Genomic DNA, 16,364 nt, shown 5'->3' with positions numbered 1-16,364 from the left:
TATCAGAGTTGGTAATTCAATCAGTTATTCTTAGAGGGTTCTACCTCATCCCTCATAAAATCACCCTGAGACTTGTATAATTTAGGAAAATGGAGTAAATCCATTGATTTGGTACAGAAATGCACATTGCCCAAATCTATATGGCCCATTTAAAGGTGGCTGCCATTGCCAAAGACACCATCTGTGCCAAAATTGTCAACAGGGACCTTCATTACAGAGGGAAAGCATGGCTTAGTGCTCAGTTCCCAGGCACATACAAAACCACTACCATGAAAAGTCCTACTACTACTGCTACAGCTAGAGGACCTACCACTCCCCTTGTTCCTACTCTGGCAACTCTGCTCCAACCCCTTCTCTCTGAATAGCAGTAGCTCTCCCTCTGGTCTCCAAGAACATATATTTCTGAAACAATGTTCTCTTTAACCAGGTGAAGGAAGCCTCACCCTTACCAATCAGGACACAAAGTCCTGACTACCTGCCTTCAGAAAGGAAGGAAAAATACCTCCCATTCTTTTGTGATAATTTTACAGCAACTAGAAGACATTTAATTTGTCACTTAGATTACTAGCCACACAGTCTACCAGAGCAAGATGAAAAACATGGTAATTTTTAAGTTCTCATTACTGTTTCCACAAGAAAAATGATACTCCCCTTAGCTCTTATATCTAAAGGGAATTTTTCTTTTTGAGCAATTAAAGACTAACAATTCTAAGATTTGTAACCTCTGGTCTACTTCAAGTCAAGATGTAGGTGAAATGATAATGCCAGTGTCCCTGGGCCAGGAGCCAGGGGTCAGCTCACTTAGGGGCTAGTACCCAAATATGTTTGCGACAAGGAGAGGATTGGACATGTGGTAGAAGCCATATGGTGGAAGGACTTGAAGGTACAATAAAGGAAATATGTTAAAATTCGAGCTAAATGTAGATATTTGTATTTCACAAGCTTTTAAAAAAAATCTCTGTTATTTACCACTGTGATCGTGGCTGTATGTTTTCTGAGGTTTTTTATTCTTTTCCTTTAAAATACATGAGACCACATGGCAAATTATCTCCTGAACCAAATTTAGGTTCTTCCATAAAGATAGAAATTTAGTTTTACAGCACTCTCCCCCTCTCTTCCCCCAAAGCAACACCTTCTCCTACCTTTTTTTCTTTTTTCCCTTTACCTCTGATAATGCTTTATTTTTTTTTAAAGATTTATTTTTTATTTATTTCTCTCCCCTTCGCCCCCACCCCCGCCCCCCATTGTCTGCTCTCTGTATCCATTCACTGTGTGTTCTTCTGCGTCCACTTGGATTCCTGTCAGTGGCACCGGGAATCTGTGCCTCTTTTTGTTGCATCATTTGCTGCGTCAGCTCTCCGTGTGTGCAGTGCCACTCCTGGACAGGCTGCGATTTTTTTTTTCATGTGGGGCGGCTCTCCTTACTTGATGCACTCCTTGTGCATGGGGCTCCCCTACACGGGGGACACTCCTGTGTGGCACGGCACTCCTTGCACGCATCAGCACTGCACATGGGCCAGCTCACCACATGGGTCGGGAGGCCCTGGATTTGAACCCTGGACCCCCCTTATGGTATGGTAGGCGGGTGCTCTATCAGTTGAGCCAAATCCACTTCCCTGATAATGCTGTATTTATTCCTCCTACTCAAAAGCCAAGAAAGACAACCCAACTGCTCCCTCCCCCAACATACTTACAGGGAAGAATAGAAACCATTCTATCAACTCCAGTTGGGACAGTACAAATGCCAGGAAGCTTTTCTTAGATTGTTGAAAACTGCATGACTTCACTGTGTGTGCTTTCCAACGATTGGGTTTTATTTTTCATGAATTCTGTTCTTGCTGCAGAAACCCTCAATTGTCTAACACTAGTGGCATTTAGTATTCTTTGCCAAGTTTAATTCCAATTCAGTCACTTGGAAGGTTTCAGTAACCTGAGAGGAAGATTTTGTAAACCTTCTTTTGTGCAAATGGGAATTTATTCTGGAAGTATGACTCAGGCTCCCTGCCTTTCTCACAATAAAACAGATTTATTTCCTTTTATTTCAGGGTGGAAACTGAAGGCAAACCAAAAATTACGGCTACCACCCTTGCCCCCACCCTAGTCCGCAGCATTGCAAAAGTGGTATTTTCCTCAGGGAGGTATAGGTATCCTCTGATAGTATTCAAGATCATTTTAAGTGGTACAGAGACAATTTTTTAAAATTTTAATAATTATACATTCATTTTAGTATGCAATAGAAAAAGATAACAACATATCAAACCATAATATCTAATATTTAATAATCTTAAATTATTATTTAAGATTATGTTAACAACAGCAACAAAAAAGGATCTCGGAAAATAAATAAGTAAATAATGATATGAGTACCATGCAGATATGGCCAAATCCTGAAAGTTGTAGATAGACAATGGTACGTAAACTGCTGATGTTTAGGAAACATTGTATAATTAAAATATCTTGGGATTTGCTTAAGACAGAACTGGTTTTGAATCCTAGTATTGCTACTGATCAGCTATGTGCTTTAGACAAGGTCAGGAACGTCTTTAAATCTCAGTGTCTTCATTTATAATGTAAGGGTAATAATTCCAACCTTACAGAATCGTTGAGAGAAAACGAGCTATTATTTTTAAACACCATTGTGTGTGTTCATTAAATGGCCTGCATCACTATCTGATTCCTCCTGACCTGTTTATTCTCATTTATCTTAAATAATAATCTTGTAGTTAACAAAACAAGTAACCAGCTCTTCTGTCACAAATGCTGGTTCTTCTGAGAAATAGGGAATCTAATGAATGGGACATTGTTTAGGAATCAGGAGGTCTGGCTTTTACCCTGGACTTACTATGACAAGTGACTTAACTTGCAAAGCAACTGTGAAAACCAGAATGTGACTGTCTACCTTGTGCCTGAAAAAACAAACCATCTAACTCTTTTTATATATGCTTGATTGTCATGGGATTGTTTTCAGAATTAGGGGGATATGACTCAAGTTCAGTTCAGGTCGGCAAGCAATTTTTTTTTTAAACTTAATCTGATTAGGCACTGGGCTAGTTCCAGGATACAAAAATGCCTAACAAGGCCCCTGAACTTTCATTCACTCATTCAATAAATATATTTATGGGTTGCCTACTAGAAAATAGAAACCATGCTAGGCCTGGAGAATGAAAGAGAAACAGTTACTGCCCTTATGGAATTTACATTATAGGGAAAGTTACAGACAATAATATGTTGCTAAATTATTAAGAATTAACTCACCAAAACAAAGAAACAAACAAGATGGAGATACATACACAGATATTAGATTTTGCTAATATAAAGGATGTGTAGCACACAATTTACAAATAATAATATAACATATAAAATATTCTTCATTATAAAGTCATCATAACCAATTGATCCTTAAAGAATGCTCTCATTTTTTGCCAACCCTTATATCCATGGCTGACCCATAGTTGCAACTGACAATCAAGTGTGGTTCTAACCTGAATGTTGATTGATATTTTCATTTAAGGATCAAGATGAAAGTATAATGAGAGGTATGTTAGAACTTCACTTGTTCATCAATAACAGAATGATTTCTTCACTGAATAAGATAGAGTTTTCAGATAGAAAAATATCCTCAACTTTTTGAGGTATTCACAATATAACAGGTATAGACACCCCACACTTTATGATTAACGTTTTTCTCTATCACTTTTTCGCTGAGACAATGAAAAGAGCAATATCAAGTCCTGATTTGTCAATTTCCAATTTCTGTGGTATAAATACTCCCATCATGGCTAAGCTACTAATGTGATTTCACAGAAAATGGAATTGGGAAGAGATCTCAGTCGCCCACCATTACATAGAATTTTCACCATAGATACAATAAATGTAAATAGCCTCAAGAACATAGATACACTACAGTAGTAAGTTATGAGTTTTATTTTTACTATAATTTATTACATTCTAAGTTTTATGTAATTTAGTTTTTAATAATGACAAAATCCCTGAAAATATAGCCATCTGTTTTTATGAGCCAGTATGATCTGACTCGAGCACTGTTGGAAATAATTGGGTCAGATAATATCTTAATATATTAATATTTGTTCTTTCTTCACTTTCTGAAAATTAATCTTTTCCTGGTAATTTAGATGTACCTATGTTGACTTGAGAAGTATGACTGTTATAGTAAGAATGAAAACAGCAAGAAACAAAGGACCTCATCATACATGCTGTTTGAACACATGCATTTACCACAGATCATGACTGAAATCTTGGTAAAGTGATTAAAAAAAAAAAAAAGGAATGGGAGAGGAGACAACATAGTACAATTTGAGGCATGGAACAAATGAATGAGTGAGAACTAATGTATCTGACTAGCAAAAACTGAAATCTAAGTTTGTGGAAAGAAAAGGTAATAAACTGATTCATGCTATGAAATCTCCCCCTTCCCCCCCAAAAAACTCAGGAATTGGAAGACAAAAAAACTTAGAGGAATCTCTGCAAAAATAACTCCTCCCAAAATAAGAATGGAAAATTTTTAAAAATAAAATTAAAGACATAGTTCAGCATTCAAATGATAAAGAGTTTTAGAAAGAAAGAATAGAGAAAACAGAGGGGAGGAAATTAAGAAAGTAGCAATTCAAGAAAATTTCCTAACTGGAAAACATGACTTTCTAGAGTGGAAGGGCCTGCTATATGCTCCGCACAATATAATTTAAAAAACTCACACTAAGTCACCTTATGGGAAATTTTATTATACTGGGAAAAAAAAAAACCCCCAGACAATTCCAAAGATAAAAAATAGAAGCCACAAATAGAGGAGCCAAGATTAGAAAATAATTGGTTCTTCAAAAGCAAGAAGCTTTTCTATGTAAAAAGACAATGGCAGGGGAAGCGGACTTGGCCCAAGGATAGGGCATCTGCCTATCACATGGGAGGTCCACGGTTCAAACCCTGGGCCTCCTTGACCCATGTGGAGTGCTGATGTGGGCAAGGAGTGCCGTGCCATGCAGGGGTGTCCCACGCATAGGGGAGCCCCACACGCAAGGAGTGCACCCTGTAAGGAGAGCTGCCCAGTGCGAAAGAAAGTGCAGCCTGCCCAGGAATGGTGCCGCCCACATGGAGAGCTGACACAACAAGATGACAACAAAAAGAAACACAGATTCCTGATGCTGCTGATAAGGATAGAAGCAGTCACAGAAGAACACACAGCGAATGGACACAGAGAGCAGACAATGGGGGGGGGGGGGAAGAGAAATAAATAAAAAATAAATCTTAAAAAAAAAAAGACAATGGTGGAAAGCAAATGTGACTCAAGCATTTGGGCTCCTGCCTACCATGCGGGAGGTCTGTGATTCGGTTCCTGGTGCCTCCTAAAGAAGACAGTGAGCTGGTGCGACAGGCAGGCATGGCAAACTGACAGAGATGATGCAACAAGAGACACATAACCAGATACACAACAAATGAGGGAGCAGAGGTTCCCGGTGCTTCCTAAAGAGGACAAGCAGGATGGCAAACTGGTGCAATGGGCAGGCATGGTGAGCTGATGTGACAAGATGATGCAACAAGAGACACAACAGGAAAAACATAATGAGATCACAACAAAGCAGGGAACAGAAGTGGCTTAAGCAATTAGGCAACTCCCTCCCAAATTGGAGGTTCCGGGTTCAGTTCCTGGTGCCTCCTAAAGAAACAAAGAAGGGGTGGCGGACTTGGCCCAGTGGTTAGGGCGTTAGTCTACCACATGGGAGGTCCGCAGTTCAAACCCTGGGTCTCCTTGACCCGTGTGGAGCTGGCCCATGCGCAGTGCTGATGCGTGCAAGCAGTGCTGTGCCACGCAGGGGTGTCCCCGTGTAGGGGAGCCCCACGCACAAGAAGTGCACCCCGTAAGGAGAGCTGCCCAGCAAGAAAGAAAGTGCAGCCTGCCCAGGAATGGCGCCACACATACGAGAGCTGACACAACAAGATGATGCAACCAAAAGAAACACAGATTCCCGTGCCGCTGACAACAACAGAAGCGGACAAAGAACATGCAGCAAATAGACACAGAGAACAGACAACCAGGGTCGGGGGGAGAAGGGGAGACAAATAAATAAGTAAATAAATCTTAAGAAAAAGAAACAAAGAAGATGAACAGACACAGCAAGTGCAGACAATGAGGAGGTGGGGAGACATTAAAAAAGAAAGATAAAAAAAATACAATGGAGCAATGCCTTCAGAATTCCAAGGAAAACTACTTTCATCAAAGAATTCTGTATTCAACTAAGCTTATTCAGTCAATAAGGACATTTGCAGATATTCACGTTCTTAAAACTTATACCTAACAGGTATCCCTCCTCAGACACTTCTGGACAATTTGCTCTACAAAACAAGAAAGAAATACATAGGATCGAGAAAATAGGGTAACAAACGCAGGAGGGGAAGGGAATTCCCAAGATGAGCATGAAGGAAATTGCAAGGAGACACTTGCACAACATTTCTAGAGAACAATCTGTCCATGCTGGGGCAGGAGGAAAAGGTCTCCATGAAGGATGGCCAAGGAAAGAATAAAAATAAGAAACTACCTGTTGTATTTGAACATTTTGAGATGATATTTATAATTCTAGAGGGATGTTTGAGGATGATTTAGCAGTAAGTACATGGAAAACTAAGCAAAAAATAGAGACAATATGATTTCCAGAAAAACAAAAAGTTGTACAAAAAAGGAATCATTGTATTCTGAGTGGTCATACTGAGCTAACCAAAGCTAGGGAATAATGTAATCATACAGGGAGAAATGGAGGAGGAAAAGTATGTGCATGAAAGTGTGTGTGATGGCAGGGGGCAGTGTTGAAAGAGAGCTTAATCTTCATCCTCCACACCAGTAAGTCAAATGGTTCGAAACTGAGCAATCTTGAAATAACAGCAATACAAGCATGTTATTTAGGAATACAGAGTCAAATACCAGAAGATACCTCCCAGACTCCCAGTTCCATCCCCTCAACTTGGGGCAATCATGAGACCACCAGGAATCAATCTGGAAAACTTCTCAAGGCAGTAAGACAGGGCAACTCTAGGGCTCACATTTGTTGTTTCCTCTCTCTCAGGTATCAATTAAGCATTAACTCCCCATTCCCCACCTCCACCTGGCCCCTGGAAACGTGTATTATAGTTTTTGACCTTATGAATTTGCATATTCTAATTATTTCATATAAGTGAGATAATAAAATATTTGCCTTTTTTGTGTCTGGCTTATTTCACTCAAATAATGTTTTCGAGGTGCACCCACATTTTAGTATGCATCAGAACTTCATTAATTTTTACAGCCAAATAATATTCCATTGTATGTGTATACCACATTTTTTTCATCCATTTACCTGTTGATGAACACTTGGGCTGCTACCACCTTTTTTTGATAATTGTGAATAATGCCACTGTGAATACCAGGGTGCAATTATCTGTTCTAGCCCTTGCTTTCAAGTCTTTGGGAGATATACCTAGAAGTGGGATTGCTGGGCCATATGGTAATTCTATATTTAACTCTCTGAGGGACCACCAAGCTATTTTCCACAGCAGCTGCGCCATTTTATATTTCCACTAGCAATTAATAAGTGTTCTTGCTTTTCCCACATCCTTGCCAACACTAGTCATTTTACATTTTTTAATAGTAGCCATTGTGGTAGATGAGAAACAGTATTTGATCGTGGTTTTGATTTGCATTTCCCTAATGGCTGATGATGTTGAGCCTGTTTTCATGTGCTTATTGGGTAATTTGTACATCCTCTTTGGAGTTATTTCTATTCAAGTCTTTTATTCATTTCTTAATTGGGTTGTTTTTCTTTTTGTTGTTGAGATCCTACTGTTTATAAATTGCCATTTTCTTGATTTGGCACTCTCTCCATTACTGCAACGCTTTAACTGTTGTTTAGAGCTTGGAGATAGATGGTTCTGTAAGTTTTTATTTGTCGTTTATAGCTTTTGTGGTGGGACAGAGCCCTGGACTTCCTCACTCCACCATGTTGATAATGTATCCTCTGGGAAATTCTTTTTTTTTTTTTTTACAAGTGATATTAGTTTCATGTCTTAACCTCTGGGAAATTCTTAAGATATCTAGACTAACTATGTCAGAGACCAGGCAAAAGAAACCATTAATTTTGGATCATTTTTGACTAGTTCCCAATTTTTAAACCTTTTAGCTAATTAATTGTCAAGTCTTGTTCATTCTATTAAATTCCTTTAAAGCATCACTTGATCTGTCCACTTCTATCACTCTTCACTGACCTATCCTTATCCAGGCCATTCTTATACCTCACTTGGATTACTGCAAAAGTCTTCTAAATGGTCTCCCTACTTAAGTCTTGCTTCCTATATTAGACACTTGTGTTTGCTGCTTAGTATCTATTTCTGTTCTTTCTTGGTAGCACACCCAAAATGTTCTTTGAGAAACACCACTTTCCTATTCTCAGCTGTGTAATTTGGGTGGAATTAACCCCATCCTCAGTTCCAGGAGTGGGCTTAGCTACTTAGCGAACCTTCTTCCCCTGGCTGTATTGACTACTTTAGGCCAGTGAGACACAATAAAATATTTATTGGAGTCTTTGGGGAAAACTTTGCTGCTTCTTCCAAGAGAGGCATTCCCTCTTCCTTTTGTACATGAATATGGAAGCTGCTGGCTGCCCTCTTGAGATGATGAAGGTAACCAACCTCAGGATGATAATGCAAAAGTCAGAAAATCAAAATAGAAAGACATCATGATATACTTCACCTTACCTCTGAACTTTACACAAGCTGATGAACTCTTCAATTGTTTAAGCAATTTTGGGTTAGGTTTCCTATAATTTATACTCCCAAATATCCAAACAAATGTACTCTCCTTCAATCCATTTTCCATTCCGAATTTAAATTTATCATGTCACTTCTCAGGAAAGTAGGATAAAAAATTGCTAAACTATAAAATGAAGCTTCTGAGGGGACCTACTTTATAAGGTTGTTGTAAAGATAAAACACATGTAAAGTGTAACTATCTCAGGGATTTGAGAAATTCGAGGGGAACAGTATATATTAGGACTATGTACTGAATGGCTATTACTGGGGTTATTGATGCATTGGAGAAAGTCCAAAGCTAAGGGAGATTACTCACCAGTTTAAGGTGAAGTGTAAAAGCTGAAGGGACATGCTGAAAGACATTAAAAAACACTCATCTCCTGCAGCTGGAGGTTGGAAAAGGCTGAGGCTCTGGTCAAGGATTTGAACATATGAGCAGACAAGCTCCAGAATGGTTGATTTCTTAATCTAGCAAGGCTCTTCCACCAAAGTCTGGTTCCTGATTGGGGAGGAATCTATTTTAGAAGGAATCATCTGTCTGTACTTGAAAATCTTGCGTCTTGGGGACTTTTACTTTTGACCATGATGAATTCACAGGAATTGGATTTACCTTCACACATTAGACAACTGAAAAACATATCCAAAACAGTGGGTTTTAAGGCATTAGACAACAGACCACATAGAACAGTAAAGCCTGAGAGAGGAGAAACAAATGAAGTGATGCTTATGATTCCTTAAGCTTACTGCCACAGAGCAGGAAGGGGAACCCAGAAAGATGGTGGCATTCATGAATTGAAGAATTGATGGGAGGCAAAGCCAGGTAGAGTTCACTGGGCAGGTTACTGGAGAGAAGAATGTGGCACAGATAAAGAGAACTCCAGAAAACTGCCAGCATTTAAGTCTTCAGCTGAGAAACGATCACATCAAAGCGTATGAGTGAGGAAACTACCTGATATTAACATCAGAAAGGAACAGGTGGGAAAATACCTGGAGGTCAAACAAGGCTAGTCATAGTTCACATTACCAAAAGCAGAAAAGAAAAATCTCTAAAACATAGGGCATCATATTGAATACCAGTATTGCCTCAGTAGAAGAGACAGAACAGCTCCAGATTAAAGGATGCTCTGGTCACCTTAATAATGCTTAAAAGCAAGCCTCAAAGCAAGTAAACTGTTTCCAAGTAATTTAATTGTATCCCATAACAAAACTCATAAATAAACAAAGGAAGCAAGATAGTTCCATCCATCTGCCCCATGGGATCTAAGTTCCCTCTCAATTAGAGGTAGAGTGGGTATTGACAGGACTAGGCTCCATCCCTAGTCCCCGACCCGAATAATAGCCACAACCTGCAGAAGTTGCAAGGTTAATATATATATATATTTTTGAATTTTTTTAAAAAAAGATTTATTTATTTCTTTGTTTCTCTCCCCTTCCCACTACCCCCGCCCCCGCCCCGGTTGTCTGTTCTCTGTGTCTATTCGCTGCCTGTTCTTCTTTGTCTGCGTCTGTTGTTGTCAGCAGCATGGGAATCTGTGTTTCTTTTTGTTGTGTCATCTTGTTGTGTCAGCTCTCCGTGTGTGCAGCACCATTCCTAGGCAGGCTGCACTTTCTTTCATCCTGGACGGCTCTCCTCACGGGGCGCACTCCTTGGGCGCGAGGCTCCCCTACATGGGGGACACCCCTGCGTGGAATGGCACTCCTTGCGCGCATCAGCACTGCGCATGGGCCAGCTCCACACGGGTCAAGGAGGCCCGGGGTTTGAACCGCGGACTTCCCATGTGGTAGACGGATGCCCTAACCACTGGGCCAAGTCCGGTTCCTGCAAGGTTAATATTAACCTGCCCCAATACGGAAGTGCGACCGTTTACTCAGAGGGAACCACATCCCGTAACATAGAGCAGCCCCCTATCCTGAGCCTATGTGTCCAGATACAGTTCATTTCCTTCTAAGAATGGACAAAGAAGCAATATGACCCCCACCAACCCCTCCTGCACCCCTAGAATTCATTGCCCCTAGCCCACTGCTCCCTAGCCATCCCTATAGTCCCTCGGTTCTTACCCAAGCCCCAAATCAGTCCCACTATCTAAGCATGTTCCCACCTATAGATGTATTGCATAAATTCATGACTGTCTCTGCCAGGGGCAGGCTGAAGTTTCTATCTTCAGACCACTTCCTGTTGGATTTTTTCAATAAATCTTTGCCTACAATCGCTGGTCTCCGCGTCCCAATCATGTCATTCCGACATCTAACATTTGGTGCCAAAACCTGGTATCTGGGAAGATGAGACCCCCTGCCACCACACCTTGCAACCGGGGAAGCAGGGACCAGTGGCAGTTCGCTTGGGCTTACTCCCAGATCCTGGCTGGTGAGTTTGTTGCCTGATCTTGGAAAGAGGAAGCAATGGGCTGCGGTAGCTTGCCCAGGCTTACTCCTCAATCCTGATCGTGCAACTCTGGGTCCTATTCTCCTTTTAATCCTCTACTAAAACTTCCCAGAATGAATGCCAGAGACACTTGGGATTGTGTTGAGACCAGCACATTGGTAAGAGACCTACCCTTGCTGCGGCTGTAGCTCCATCCAACACTGGACACTGATTAGCTGGGTGAGTTAAGGGAATTCTCCTCTGGAGGATCCTGTTCTTTCTCCCATTGTTTTAGACAACTCCACAAATTTTAGCTGGGTCAGTGGTTCTCTCTGTTTTTGGGGACCATGGCATGTGCCTGACCTGTGTCTCCAGAAATCACAGACATCTGGTCTGGGTGTGGACTTCCTGCTGATAAGGTACTGGGGACTAACTCAGTGGTGTGTTCAGTTAACCTTTGAGAGTCCTTGACCTCATCCCAGCTTCCGAAAATGGGAAGCACTCCTTCAGCTCCTCTGAAAACTATATCATTGGGCTGCCTCCTTCAGAACCTTAAAAACTTATCTCCTGAAGGAGATATCAGACCCAAGAAACCTATCTATTACTCCACTACAATTGGGCCTCCAGTACAAATTAGAACATGAAAGTCAATGGTCAGAACATGGTACCTTTGACATATAGATCCTTAGAGATCTAGAAAACTTCATCCAACACAAGGGCAAGTGCCTTGAGGCCCTTTGTGTTCAGGTCTTCCTATTTCTCTGAAACCAGCCTTCTCTCTGTCAGTCATGTTCCTCTTACCAAATCCTACTGCTCAATCAGAAACCTTCTCATAAGACACCCCCACCTAAAGACTTCCAATTTTGATCTGTCCTAACATGCTCCCCCTCCTCTGTATCATCCGCCAGTGTCCCCTTCCAAGCCTCCGACCTTACCTGACTCAGGCTCTCAACCTCTGTCCCCCTCTCCGCACCTACTTCCTTTTCTTCCCTTTGTACTCATTCCCATGGAATGCCTCCTTCCACCCCACAAGCCAAGCATCCTTGGCTCCCCTAGTTCTCCTTAGGGAAGTGGTGGGAGCTGAAGGAGTCATCGGAGTACATGTTCCTTTCTTACTTTCAGATCTTAGTCAGATAGAAGAACGATTAGGCTCCTTCTCAGAAAACCCTGCTACATAATTCAAAGAATTCCAACACCTCACTCACTCCTGTGATCTTACATATCAGGATGTCTATGTCATAATAACTTCTTCTACCAGCCCCAAGGAAAAAAAGCCACATTTGGGTTGCAGCCACTGCCTTTGCCAATTCCCTACACACACAGAACCCTCACCAACATGCCCCTGGCACGGATGCAGTTCCTGAAGCTTCCCCTCCATGGGAATATCAGGCAGGCTCCAGAGATTTAGATCACATGGCATACTTTCTAACCTACATAATAGAAGGCATGAAAAAGGCAGCCCTCAAAGCAGTAAATTATGACAAAATCAAAGAAATTTCCCAAGATCAGATGAAAACCCTGCTGCCTTTATAAATAGATTAACTGAATCACTCCTCAAATATACTAACTTATACCCAGATTCTGAATTCAGATGACTGCAATTACATACCTACTTTATCACTCAGGCATACCCAGATATCAGAAAACAACTGTAGGAATTTGAGGAGGGGCCTTAAACCCTTCAGAAAGACCTAAATAAAGCAGCCTTCAAGGTCTTTAACTATAGAGAGGAGGAAGCAAAATTAGGAAAACACAAATGAGATCAAGCTAAAACCTCCCTCCTTGCTGCTGCCCTCAGAGTCAATTCTCGAAAACCCTTTCCCTCTTCTTCCCTCTGGCCGCCACCCGGACCCTGCTTTAAATGTGGGAAGGAAGGACACTGGGCACGTGCATGCCTTAACCCAAGATCCTTGCCAGGGCCTTGCCTGGTTTGCCGATGTAAAGGCCTTTGGAAGTTGGATTGTCCTGAAAACCCAGTTTCTGGGAAAGTCCCTCCAATATGCCTTACCAGCCTAGACCTGCTCATCTTCCCTTCCTGACCTGGTCAGAATAACAACAGAAGACGGAAGGGTCCCTGGTTGGGAGAAGCCCTGCATCTCCACAATAAGTGTGAATCAAGGGTTATATCAAAGTTGGAGGTAAGCCAATCTCCTTTCTAATTGACACAGGGGCCATGTATTCAGTCCTTTCAGAACATTCAGGACCTTTAACATCTTTCTCAATCCCTTTTGTGGGAGTTGACGGTATTCCTTCCTCTCCCTTAATTACACACCCCCTTCCTTGCACTACAGGAAAGCTCACATTCTCATACCAATTCCTAGTTATACCATCATGCCCCTCCCCACTCTTAGGACAAGACATTCTATCCAAACTGCACTCCTCTATCTCATTTTCACTACCCTTCCCAAAAGCTAGCTTCCTTCTTTTGTCCCCAGCCCCAGCCTTAACTCATATTTCCCCTTTTACCAACATCCCTCCTATCTTATAACAGGAAGTAAACCCCCAAGTCTGGAACACTGACTGTCCCTCAATAACCTCACACCTCTCCCCTGTAAGAATCACCCTAAAAGACAATTCTTTCATCAACATTCCCCAATATCTCTCTCCTTCAGTGCCAAGTGCGGACTTAAACCCACCATCGACAAACTTTGTGCCTCAGGGCTGTTATGTCCCACCAACTCTCCATTCAATACAGCTATCCTAGCTGTTAAAAAACCTAATGTTTTGTGTGATCTATGTATCTTTAAAAAAAAAACCCAAAACCTAATGGCAGATATCATCTAGTATAAGACCTTAGAGCTATCAACCAGGCAAACCAGCCTATAGTTCCCTTAGTCCCCAACCCCTATAGCCTCTTATTACATATCCCTCCCCAAACCACACATTACACAGTGATAGACCTCAAAGATGTCTTTTTCACAATCCCCCTAGATGAAAACTCTCAAAAAATTTTTGCTTTTACATGGACAGACCCAGATGACCCCGTAAACTCTATACAACTAATGTGGACTGTTCTTCATCAGGGCTACAGAGATAGCTCCCATGTTATTTGGGCAAGCACTACATCAAGATCTCTTTACTCTAAACCTCCCCTCCAGTACTCTTCTCCAGTATGTGGATGATCTTCTACTCTGCAGTCCTTCTGTATCCATTTCTATCTCTAATACTGTTACCTTACTCAAATTCTTTGGAGAAAAAGGTTATTGTGTATCTCCCAATAAAGGACAGTTTTTCAAAACAGAAGTTACTTACCTAGGACTTTTACTGTCCCCCACCCATAAATATATTACAACAGACGAATTCAACTCATCAAAAATTACACCCTACCTCAAACTAAAACTGACCTCTTATCTTTTCTTGGTTTTGTTAACTTCTTGAGGCTTTGGGTTCCTAATTTTGGACCCATATCCAAACACCTTTACCAAGCTGCCTCTGGAAACCTTCGTGAACCTCTAAAAAACACTCAAGTCCTCTCTGGTTCTTTTAACCAACTCAAACAAGCTTTGTTAATGACTCCTGCCTTAGCCCTCCCCAATCCCTCCAAAACTTTTTCTCTTTACCTAGATACCCTACAGGGCTATGCAGTAGGACTCCTAACACAACCACAAAGACCAGATGACCACATCATTACTTACTTCTCAAAACAATTAGATTCTGTCACTCTGGGTTGGCCTGCTGGTCTTAAAACACTCGCCACTGCAACCCTCCTCATACAGGCAAGCTTTAAGTTAACTGTTTTACACTTGATGTTTTCTTCTCTCATTCCCTTACTCCCCTTCTCATACACCGAGCTATAGCCTCCATCTCGTCTACCCGATTACAAATTCTCCATTGCTACTCTATTACAAAACCCTGGTGTCTTCCTACACCGATGTTCATCTCTTAACCCTGCCACCCTAATTCCTACCAAAGCCTCCCCTTCAGACTCCCATAACTGCCTGAAGGTTCTGGATCTTTTCCTGCAACCACTTCCTAATATTTCTGACAACCCACTCCCCAACCCAGACCACACTTGGTTCATAGATGGAAGTTCCACAAAAACTAATGACACCATTCAGGCAGTATATGCTATAGTCACCCTGACTGTTGTGATTGAATCTGGCCCACTTCCCCAAGAAATTCCTCTCAACAAGCCAAACTTATAGCCCTCACTAGAGCCCTGATTAGAGGCAAAGGCCTGACTCTCAACATTTACACAGATTCCAAATATTCTCATCACATTATAACATTTACACACCCCTATTTGGTAAGAAAGGGGCTTTCTGACTTCTAACAGTTCCTCAATTGCAAACAAAAATCTTATCTTACAACTCCTTCAGGCTGCTTCGCTTCACTTCCCACAAGTGCAGCCATCCTTCACTGCAAAGGGCATCAACAATCACAAACCCCAATAGCCAGAGGAAACCACAAAGCTGACACTGAAGTGCAAACTCAAGCAATGAACACTTACCCATCACCACACCCAGTCACTACCCCTATTCTTATAGCCCTTCCTTTTCCAGCTCCCCTCTACTCTCCTGATGAAGCCTCTGAATCTTCACAAAAAGGGGCAGTTCAAATAGAAGTTTGTTTTGTTAAAGATGGCAGAAATCTTATTACCCAAATCTGAAGCACATAACATCCCCACTACTCTGCATGATCAGTATCATGTCAGAAGTAAACCACTCTCCCATCTCTTATCAAACTCCCTAACTTACACTCACCTCTCAAAAATACTGAGAGAAATTACCAAAAATTATACAGTTTGTCAACAAACCAACATACAAGGAACCTACCACCCCTTACCCTTTAAAACACACCAATACAGAGGATCAACCCCAGGACAAGATTAGCAAATAGACTTTATTCATATGCTGCCTAGTGTTGGTAGACACCTTCTCAGGATGGTTTGAAGCTTTTCCTACAACATCAGAACATGCTGTTGCTGTTGTTCAAATATTATTAAATGAAATCATCCCAAGATTTGGACTCCCCACTGTTACTGGATTTTATCTAGGTTCTTGACTATGCCACAGAAATGAATTTCCAGAGCACGTCGATGAGTTAGGCCAATTTATTCAGGTAGAGAGGGAAGAGAAATGGGAGAAAATAGCAGATCAGGGGTCCCAAGTAGAGAGAAAGGGGTTGAAAAATGATAAAGTGGGTTGTTTTACAGACTACAATTTCCCCTTATAGATTATCCCCAGGCTTACTTGTGTGGCCACTTGGCGGAGGA

The sequence above is a fragment of the Dasypus novemcinctus genome, chromosome 9 (assembly GCF_030445035.2).
Source record: "Dasypus novemcinctus isolate mDasNov1 chromosome 9, mDasNov1.1.hap2, whole genome shotgun sequence".
Classification (NCBI taxonomy): Eukaryota; Metazoa; Chordata; class Mammalia; order Cingulata; family Dasypodidae; genus Dasypus; species Dasypus novemcinctus.
The sequence above is the reverse complement of the archived record's forward strand: the minus strand, read 5'-3'. Positions refer to the sequence as shown.